Source organism: Theropithecus gelada, chromosome 3 (genome assembly GCF_003255815.1).
Source record: "Theropithecus gelada isolate Dixy chromosome 3, Tgel_1.0, whole genome shotgun sequence".
Classification (NCBI taxonomy): domain Eukaryota; kingdom Metazoa; phylum Chordata; class Mammalia; order Primates; family Cercopithecidae; genus Theropithecus; species Theropithecus gelada.
Genome location: NC_037670.1, coordinates 57,231,408 through 57,241,800, shown reverse-complemented (window position 1 = coordinate 57,241,800; position 10,393 = coordinate 57,231,408). Strand labels below are relative to the sequence as shown.

The following is a 10,393-nucleotide window of genomic DNA, read 5'->3' as shown; positions in this document are numbered from 1 at the left end:
ATCAAGGGTATTCTGAGAAGTGTATGGCCATATAAGCCAAAAAACTTCTGCATCTTTTCTGTTCTTTTTTTTTTTTTCAACAAACAAGTGTTTATTGAGCACCTACTATGTGCCAGGCACCATTCATGACCCCCCAGAAGAGAAAAAAACAAAACACAAGATAGAAACAGCAAACACAAATTCTGAGGGAGAGGAAAGGGGCAGTTGAGTAAGACAACTAAGGGGAACTGAGAAGCCTGGGGTGATGGGGGGCCTCTGCCTTAGGCCTCTTCTTCAGCCTCCTTACTGAAATCCTCCTCCTCTTCTGTGGTAGCGTCCTGGTACTGCTGATACTCAGTGATGAGGTCGTTCGTGTTGCTGTCAGCCTCAGTGAACTCCATCTCGTCCGTGCCCTCACCTGTGTACCAGTGGAGGAAGGCCTTGTGGTGGAACATGGCAGTGAACTGCTCCAAGATGCGCTTGAAGAGCTCCTGGATGCCAGTGCTGTTACTGATGAAGGTGAGAGCCATCTTGAGGCCATGAGGTGGCTGTCACAGACAGCTGTCTTGATGTTGTTGGGGATCCATTCCACAAAGTAGCTGCTCTTCTTGTTCTGCATGTTGAGCATCTGCTCATCGACCTCCTTCATGGACATCCGACCACGGGAGACAGCAGCCATGGTGAGGTATCGGCCGTGGCGGGGGTCACAGGGAGCCATCATGTTTTTGGCATCGAAGACCTGCTGGGTGAGTTTGGGCACTGTGAGAGCTTGTTACTACTGGCTTCCACGGCTGGTGAAAGGGGCAAAGGCAGGCATAAAGAAATCGAGACATGGGAAGGGAACCATATTGACTGCCAACTTGTGGAGGTCAGCACTGAGCTGGCCAGGGAAGTGGAGGCAGGCGGTGACACCTCTCATGGTGGCTGAGACGAGGTAGTTCAGATCCCAGTCGGTTGGTGTGGTCAGCTTCAGAGTGTGGAAGCAGATATCCTAGAGGGCCTCGTTGTCAATGCAATAGGTCTCATCGGTGTTCTCTACCAACTGATGGATGGAGAATTGTAGGGCTCGACCGCAGTGTCATATACCTTGTAGGAAGGTACCACACTGAAGGTGTTCATGAAGCAGTCAGGATACTCTTCTTGGATCTTGCTGATAAGGAGAGTGCCGATTCCAGAGCCTGTGTCCCAGCCAAGTGAGTGGGTCAGCTGGAAGCCCTGCAGGCAGTCACAGCTCTCCGCCTCCTTCCATACCACATCCAGGAACCAATAAACCAGTTTGGCTCTCTGTGTGTAGTGGCCTTTGGCCCAGTTGTTGCCTGCCCCAGACAGATCAAAAAGAAAGTTGTCTGGTCTAAAGATCTGGCCAAAATGACCTGAGTAAACAGGTTCTAGATCCCAGGTTCTAGATCCACCAGGATGGCACGAGGAACATATTTGCCACCTGTGGCTTCATTGTAGTACACGGAGATGCGGTCCAGCTGCAGGTCGCTGTCCCTGTGGTAGGTGCTGGTGGGTCGATGCCATGTTCATCACTGATCACCTCCCAGAACTTGGCACCGATCTGGTTGCCACAGTGACTGGCTTGGATGTGCACAATTTCCCTCATGGTTAAAATGTAATTTTTTTGCTCGCCACAAGGTGTGTATGGAGCAAGAAAATACGTAATTTTTTTCTCTGCTAGTCGCGGGCTGAAAGGATGGAATGCGCCCCAGAGGTTGGAGCAGTGAGGTGCGAGCACCGTGGCAGGAAGGCTCTGAGAGCTTTTCTGTTCTTAAAATCTCAGAGAGACGGTGTCCAAATAGGACTTGAATGGAAGACTGCCTAATATTACCAGGTTCCATAGACATTTGGTTCCTTCGTTTGCCCTGAAACAGTCAGCCAACTTTCTCTGCTCCCTCCTATAGGAGAAGTGAACTTATTCTAAATGCCAAGGGAAGAGATGGCCCTGACACGTGAAGTCCAATGTGTAGCCGCATCTTCCCACTTAGACCAGAAAAAGCCTCAGCAGGATCTCGGGGTTTTGGAATCGGTAGTCTCAGGAAACAATGTAGCACAATCGATCAGTCTGGAATGTTTAAGCATACAGGGCACAAGTAAAACCATAACTGGAAATTAATATATACATACACATAAATGCATACATTTTAAATGAAATAGGAAACATTTACAAATATATCATCAACATATAAATAAATAGAAATCAAAATACAAATATTTATACATACAACATTGTAGCACTGTCTGCCAGTTTGTGGTGGTGCCTTTGCATGCAAGCAAGAAAAAATTCATATAGATTATAAATAATAAAATATAGATCTTATATGTAATAACACAAAAATATACATTTATGCATACATACATAAATACATATTTGTATAAATATGCATGTAATAAACATAATGCAAACACACACACAGACACACACACACACACACACGCAGTTGCGCTTATAGTTATACTAAAGGCCATAGGGCTAGCTTTTCACCTACTGGCAGGGAAGGGAACCAAAAAGGCAACAGTAATCTTTCCCTGCAATTTCTATGTGACGCTACACCTACAGCAAGCACTAAGCCAGAGAATTTTAATCAGAGCAGCCCGAATTCTGTCACCTTCCACTGGGAGAGTTGTTTACTTTCACAGAGGTGTCGATCAGGGTAGGTGCTTTTCCTTAGAACACCTAAGGTAAGTGTATAAAATGATGTCCCTGTATATCTGGGTAGAGAAAGGTCTTTCTGCAAAGAGGAAGAAAGGCTAGATCTGAGCCTTCAGGATGCCCTGGGGTCAGTGTGAGTATTGGTGAGATAAGATGGTACTGGGCTGGAAAAACAGGTAGGCTAGGGTAGGACCAGCTCCTCTAATATCCTCCAATATGTCCCATGAGGTGAGACAAGGTAGTGTCTCCTGTGAATGGTCCCAGAATAATGGGATAGCTAAATATTCACCTCCAATTTTTTTCTCCCTCTGAAAATATAACATGGTTACTGGAAAACACTGTGTATATCACTGTGTAGTTTGGGGAGAGGAGCAACTTGGTCGAAGTGAAATCATTCCTCGTACACTTATGTGTGGCTCTTGGTCTGTAGTTCGAGAAGACGTCTCAGATTCACTTCCAAGTTCTGGGATATTTACAAAGGTATTCTAATCTGTGGAAAATTGTTAGTTGAATTTTTATGGAAGCAAGTAGAGTGAGATAGTTTCTATTCTAACAAATTGTTGACATCACCCTCTCTGGTAACAAATATCTTTAAAGAAGCATATTGAAACACATTATTACATACTATACAGCTTGGTAAACACTTAAATTTACTGAATACAGTAAATTTACTGAATACAGTAAAACAACACATCTTTTAAGTAGCATTCTTAGATTTATCTTTCAACATATAAACACCTCACTACATACATTACATACGTTAGATCCACTCATTAAAATAAAAGCTTTTTGCCATAGAATGTTTCTTACCCAAAATGCAATGGTAAGAAACATCTTTAAAAAAATATGCTTGGCTGGCCATGGTAGGGTGGCTCCCACCTGTAATCCTAACACTTTGGGAGACCGAGGTGGGGCAGATCACCTCAGGTCAGAAATTTCAGACCAGCCTGGCCAACGTGGTGAAACCCCATCTCTATTAAAAATACAAAAATTAGCGGGGTGTAGTGGTGGTCACCTATAGTCCCATCTATAGGAGGCTGAGGCAGGAGAATTGCTTGAATCCAGGAGGCAGAGGCTGCAGCTAGCCATGATTGCACACTGCACTCCAGCCTGGGTGACAGAGTGAGACTCTGTCTCAAAAAAAAAAAAAAAAAAAGCTTAAACGCTTTACACATATATGATAGCTTATTAAACACTTAAATTCCCTGAATTAATCCAGTTAACAACATATATTTTAAGTGACGTTATCAGTTTTATCTTCTGAACATGTGCCTGCAAACCTAGTGAGTAGGTGTATGTAGTGAAATATTAGATGTACTCTCTAATATAACACTCTTCACAAGAAAGATTTTTAAATGCATAATTTTAAAAATCTATAAATAAGCATGTTTAAGGACTTCGTTACATACTTTATAATTTGGTAAACACTTGCATTTAATTAATACATTCATTGAATTAACACCATTATCAACTAATCAGTAACATTTTTAGAATCATCTTTTAAGCATATGCTTATAAACATGTTACAGTGAGCCACATTCACTCACTGATGTAACAATTTTCAGAACAAAGCTTTTAAAATGCATGGAAAGAGGCCGGGCACCGTGGCTCACACCTGTAATCCCAGCACTTCAGGAGGCTGAGGTGGGAAGATCACCTGAGGTCACGAGTTCAAGACTAGCCTGGCCAATATGGTGAAACCCCGTCTCTACTAAAAGTACAAAGAAGATTAACTGGGCCTGATGGCACCTACCTGTAGTCCCAGCTACTCAGGAGGCTGAGGCAGGAGAATCACTTGAACCTGGGGGGCAGAGGAAGTTGCAGTGAGCCAAGATTGCACCATTGCACTCCTGCCTGGGTGGCGGAATGAGACTCCATCTCAAAAAAAGAAAAAAAAAAAAATATATATATATATATATATGTATATATATAAATAAAATAAAATGTGTGGTAAGAAAAATCTTTAAAGAACCATGTTTAAACACTTTATTACATACATTCCAGTTTGGTAATACTTGCTTGCATTCACTGAATTAACATAGTCACCAACTCATTTTATCAATGACATTCTTAGATCATCTTTTAGGCGTGTGTCTACTAACTATTCCCTGCATAGTATTACATCCACTCACTGAAATAACACTCTTCATTACAAAGCTCTTAAAATGAATAACAAAAGCATCTTTTAAAACATGTTTAAACATATTATTGCATGCTTTATCATGTGGTAAGCACTTACATTCAATGAGTTAACATAGTTACCAACTCATCTAATAAATAGCATTATTAGAATTATCTTTAATATAAGTGTCTACAACCTCACACTACATATCCCCTTACTAAAAGAACACTCTTCACAACAAAGATTTTAAGATATATAGTAAGGAACTTCTTTAAAGAAACATATTTAAACATTTTATTATATATTTGCAATTGGGTAAACACTTGAAATCACTAAATTAATACATTTACAAATTCATTTTATCAACAACATCTTAGAAATATCTTTTAAGGGCTGGGTGCGGTGGCTCACGCTTGTAATCCCAGCACTTTGGGAGGCCGAGGCAGGTGGATCATGAGATCAGGAGATCGAGACCATCCTCGCTAACATGGTGAAACCCCGTCTCTACTAAAAAATACAAAAAAATTAGCCAGGCATGGTGGCGGGCACCTGTAGTCCCAGCTACTTGGGAGGCTGAGGCAGGAGAATGGCATGAACCCGGGAGGTGGAGTTTGCAGTGAGCCGAGATCACGCCACTGCACTCCAGCCTGGGTGACAGAGCGAGACTCCATCTCAGTTAAAAATAAAAAGAAATATATTTTAAGTATGTATCTACAAATACCTTACTACATGTTACTTATATAACATCCTTCACAGTAAAGCTTTCAAAATTCATAAGGACAGTGACATCACCAAAAAGGCTGAGTAGAAGCAAGCTGGTTTCCACTTCCTGACTGACAGAAAACCTTAAACAAATTCAAAGCACCAAGATTATCATCAGCAATATCACAGAACTCAAATATGCAAATAAGATAGTTACTGAAGTAATGGAGAAGTGAAAAAATCCATGCAGATATAGAGGAGTAAGACTTTTATATTCCTGACATCCTAGCACACATCTGCCGGACACCAAGTGTGCAGAAAATTTTTCACCTATTAAAGCTTACTAGACCAAAAAAAAAAAAAAAAGGTGAAGAAAAAGAAGATTCAGGACGACAACCAGCTTTCCCGCCATCTTGGGATTCCAGACAGAAGACACCCACAAGAAGTATAGCCAGTGCCTTAAGGGAAGAAAAACTCCTGAGGACACCCAGAAACAAAGAGATTAGGTAACAGGTATCCCCAGCCTGGGAAATGTAGCTATTTAGCCAAAGGAGATGCCAAATCACAGTGGCTGTTCAGTGACACCATGCTGTAGGAGCTGTGTTTCATAGGTTCTCAGATCACAAATCCCTAGCTAGCCTTGCCAAGTTTCCCTGGTATTCCCTTTAGGAGCCCCCTCATCTGGCACAAGTGCTCTGAATGGTTGCTAGAGCTGAGGCAAACCAGGGATTAAGGTGCCATCTAGTGCCAAAAAGGAGGCAGTGACATAGCAAAAAGGATATTCAAGGTAAATTGCAAACAATCTCTAACAAACACACCCAATACAAAATAAAACAAGCCAGATAGAGAAGATTTGAATGAATAACTAATCCTTTAATGCAGACACATAGATGTACATTCATAAGAGAAAACAGCAGACAAAAAAATCATAATCTTCCCGAGTGGACAAAGCAAGAAGCCACTGGCCAACACTAACTAAACAGTGATAGTTAGGCTCTCTGGTCAAGAACCCAAAATATTATTATTATTTTTTTTTTGAGATGGAGTCTTGCTCTTGTCACCCAGGCTAGAGTGCAATAGCATGATCTCGGCTCACTGCAACCTCTGCCTCCTGAGTTCAAGTGATTCTCCTCCCTCAGCCTCCCGAGTACCTGGGATTACAGGCACCCGCCACCACACCCAGCGAACTTTTGTATTTTTTTAGTAGAGACGGGGTTTCACCATTTTAGCAAGGCTGGTCTCGAACTCCTGACCTCGTGATCTGCCCGCCTCAGCCTCCCAAAGTGCTGGGATTATGGTGTGAGCCACTGCGCCCAGCCCCCAAAATCATATTTTTAAGGAAACTCAGTGATACACAAAATAATACAGAAAAGCAATACAGAAATTTATCAGAGAAATTTAAGGAAAAGATTGAAATTATTTTTTAAAAACATCAAATGGAAATCCTAAAACTAAGAAGTATATCGACTGAACAAAAATTCATGAGCGGCTCTCAATGGCAGATGAATCAAGCAGAGGAAGAAATCAGTGAGCTTAAAGACAGGCTGATGGAAAATACACAGTCAGATGAGATAAAAGAAAAGAATGAAAAGTAGTAAAGAAAGCCTGTAAGATATAGACAATCATATCGAAATAGTAAATCTCAGAATTACTGATATTCAAGAGGAAGCTGAGCAAAAGCAAGGAATAGAAATTTATTCAAAGAGGCAGGGTGCAGTGGCTCATGCCTGTAATCCCAGCATTTTGGGAGGCTGAGACAGGTGGATCACTGAAGGTCAGGAGTTCAAGACCAGCCTGACCAACATGGTGAAACCTTGTCTCTACTAAAATTACAAAAATTAGCCGGGTGTGGTGGTGCGCAGCTGTAATCCCAGCCACTTAGGAGGCTGAGGCAAAATAATTGCTTGAACCTGGGAGTCAGAGGTTGCAGTGAGCTGAGATCATGCCTCTGCACTCCAGCCTGGGTGATAGAGTGAGACTCCTTCCCAAAAAAGAAAAAGAGGAAAAAAATGAAAGTCTGTTCAAAGAAATAATAACAGAAAACTTTCCAAAATTTGAGAAAGATATAAATCTCCAAGTATAAGTTTAAGAAGGTCAGAGATCACCAGACAGAGTAAAGCCAAATAAGATTACCCTAGGACATAGGATAATAAAACCCTCAAAGATCTAAGACAAATAAAATACTAAAAGCAGCAAGGGAAAATGAGTGAATAATATAAAGGAGCTCCAATCTGACTGGCAACAGACTTCTAAATGGCAACTGTCCAACCCAGGAGAGAGTGGGAGTATATGTAAAGTACTGAAAGACTAAAATTGTCAACTGCGGATACTGTACCCAGCAAAGCTATCCTTCAAACATGAAGGGGAGATAGTCTTTCTCAGACAAACGAAAGTTAAGAGAATGCATCCCATCAGACCCCTCTAACAAGAAATGCCAAAAGAACTTCTTCAGTCTGAAAGAGAAAAACATAAATGTACAAAAAAAAAACATACAAAGTTATAAAAACCAGTGGTAATAATAAGCTCACAGACAAACTCAAAATTTTGTAATTGTAACTGTAGTATGAAGTCCACTTATCATTTTAGTATGATGACTAAAAACAAATCTATCAAAAACAAAAGTAGCTACAGAACCTGTTAAGAGAGAAGAAATACAAAGATACATAAAGTGACACAATGAAATTCAAAATGTGGGGAAGTGTAGAGCTTTCTTAGTTTTTTTCTTTGTTTATATTATTTTGTGATTAAAGTAATCACTTTAAGATATTTTTGTAATCTTCATAATCACAGAACAAAATGTTCTAATAAATACACTGAAAATAAAAAGCAACAAATTAAAACACAGTACCATAGAAAATTAACCACAAAGAAGAGACAGTGAGAAAGAGAGGAGTTACAAAACAACAAAGATACAAGTCACGAAATGACAATAGTACTTATTTATCAGTACTTATTTATCAAAAGAATGAACTGATTTCTTCAATTGAAAGACATTGAGTGGATGAATGAATAAAGAATATACACACTGCCTACAATGAACCCATTTCATCAATAAAGACACGTATAAACTGAAAATGACAGGATGAGAAAAAATTCCATGCGAATGGAAACCAAAAAAGAGCAGGTGTAGCAATATTTATATCATATAAAATAGACCACAAGTAAAATGTAAAAAGATAAAGGAGGTCACTATATAATGATAAAGGGGTCAATTTCGAACACCCCAGTGGAGAAGCTGAGGTCAACATCAGATTTTAAATATTTAAGGTGGATACAAAACTATTTCAGCAATACAGAAAATTAAGTGTGTTGTTGTGGACGATGATGCTGTTGGTAAAACAAGTCTCCTGATATCCTACACAACAAACAAATTTCCATTGGAACATGTGCCTACTGTTTTTGACAATTATGCAGTCAGTTATGATTGGTGGAGACCCATATACTCTTGGGCTTTTTGATACTGCAGGGCAAGAGGATTATGACAGATTACTGCTACTGAGTTATCCACAGACAGATGTATTTCTAGTCTGTTTTTCAGTGGTCTCTCCACCTTCATTTGAAAACGCGAAAGCAAAGTGGGTGCCTGAGATAACTCGCCACTGTCCAAAGACTCCTTTTTTGCTTGTTGGGATCCAAATTGGCCTCAGAGATGACCCCTCTACTGTTGAGAAACTTTCCAAGAACAAACAGAAGCCTGTCACTCCAGAGACTGCTGAAAAGCTGGTCCGTGACCTGAAGGCTGTAAGGTATGTGGAGTGTTCCGCACTCACACAGAAAGGCCTAAAGAATGTGTTTGACAAAGCAATTTTGGCTGCCCTGGAGCCTCCAGAACCAAAGAAGAGTCGCAGGTGTGTGCTGCTATGAACATCTCTCCAGAGCCCTTTCTGCCCAGCTGGTGTTGGCATCATACTAAAAGCAGTGTTCAAATCAAACTAAAGATTAAAAATTAAAGTTCATTTTTGCAATAATGGCAAATGCCCTGCACCTACCCACATACACTCATGTGAGACACGGCCATAGGTATGGCCCCTTCCCCCTCCCAGGACTAGGTGACTTTGAGTAATTGTGTATTGTCAGAAAAGTGATTAGTACTAGTTTTGGTTTTGTAGCTTGAAAAAATATTTTTTTGTTTGTTTAAAAGTAAGGCATACAGACTAACTGGAATTGTTGAAGCTGCTCCCTGGTTCCACTCTGGAGAGTAATCTGGGACATCTTAGTGTTTTGGCTTTTTTTGTTTTTCTCCTCTTTTTTTCAAGGACTGTGTGTGGGGTTTGTTTTTTAGTCCTGTTTTTTTTAATTCATTAACCAGTGGATAGCCCTTAAGGGGAGGAGGATGGATTGATTCCACCTTCCACTTCCTAGATCTAGTTTAGAAAACATGTTCCTCATCTGGTGCTCTTAGGAAGGAGTAGAGTAAATGCCTCATTTAGTAACATGCTCCTTTTTGAAAGTTGCCTTTTCTCCCCACCCTGGAGTAGATCCAGTATTGGATGAAACTCCTGAAAGTGGGTGAAGCCTGTCTTGCCCCTCCTCTTTTCTAGGACACACTATATGTGATTGTGACTTTCAAGGACATTTGTTTGCCATTTGCTGATTTTTTGGGGAAGTTAATTTCTAACTTCTCTCACTGATAAATGAAGAAAAGTATTGCACCTTTGAAATACACCAAATGAATTGAGTTTGTAATTAAAAAAATTTCTTTTCCCTGTCTAAAAAAGGGAGTCAATCTAGCAATAAAATATAACAATTATAAATATATACTCAAAACAAGAGCACATGAGTACATAAAGCAAACATTAGTAGATCTAAACAGAGAGAAAACTGCAATATATTAATAGTAGAGTACCTCAACACTCTGAGGAAAGAACAGCTCATTCTGACAGTAAATCAACAACAACCACAAAATTGGAGTTAAGCTACACACTTGACCAAATGAG

General features: G+C 40.3%; 2 pseudogenes; one reads left to right on the top strand and one right to left on the bottom strand.

The window, feature by feature from the left end:
* Positions 1-260: 260 nt before the first annotated feature.
* On the bottom strand, positions 261-1,613 carry LOC112621239 (annotated as a pseudogene).
* Positions 1,614-2,749: 1,136 nt separating this feature from the next.
* LOC112621619 lies at positions 2,750-9,320 on the top strand (annotated as a pseudogene).
* The last annotated feature ends 1,073 nt before the right edge of the window (positions 9,321-10,393 follow it).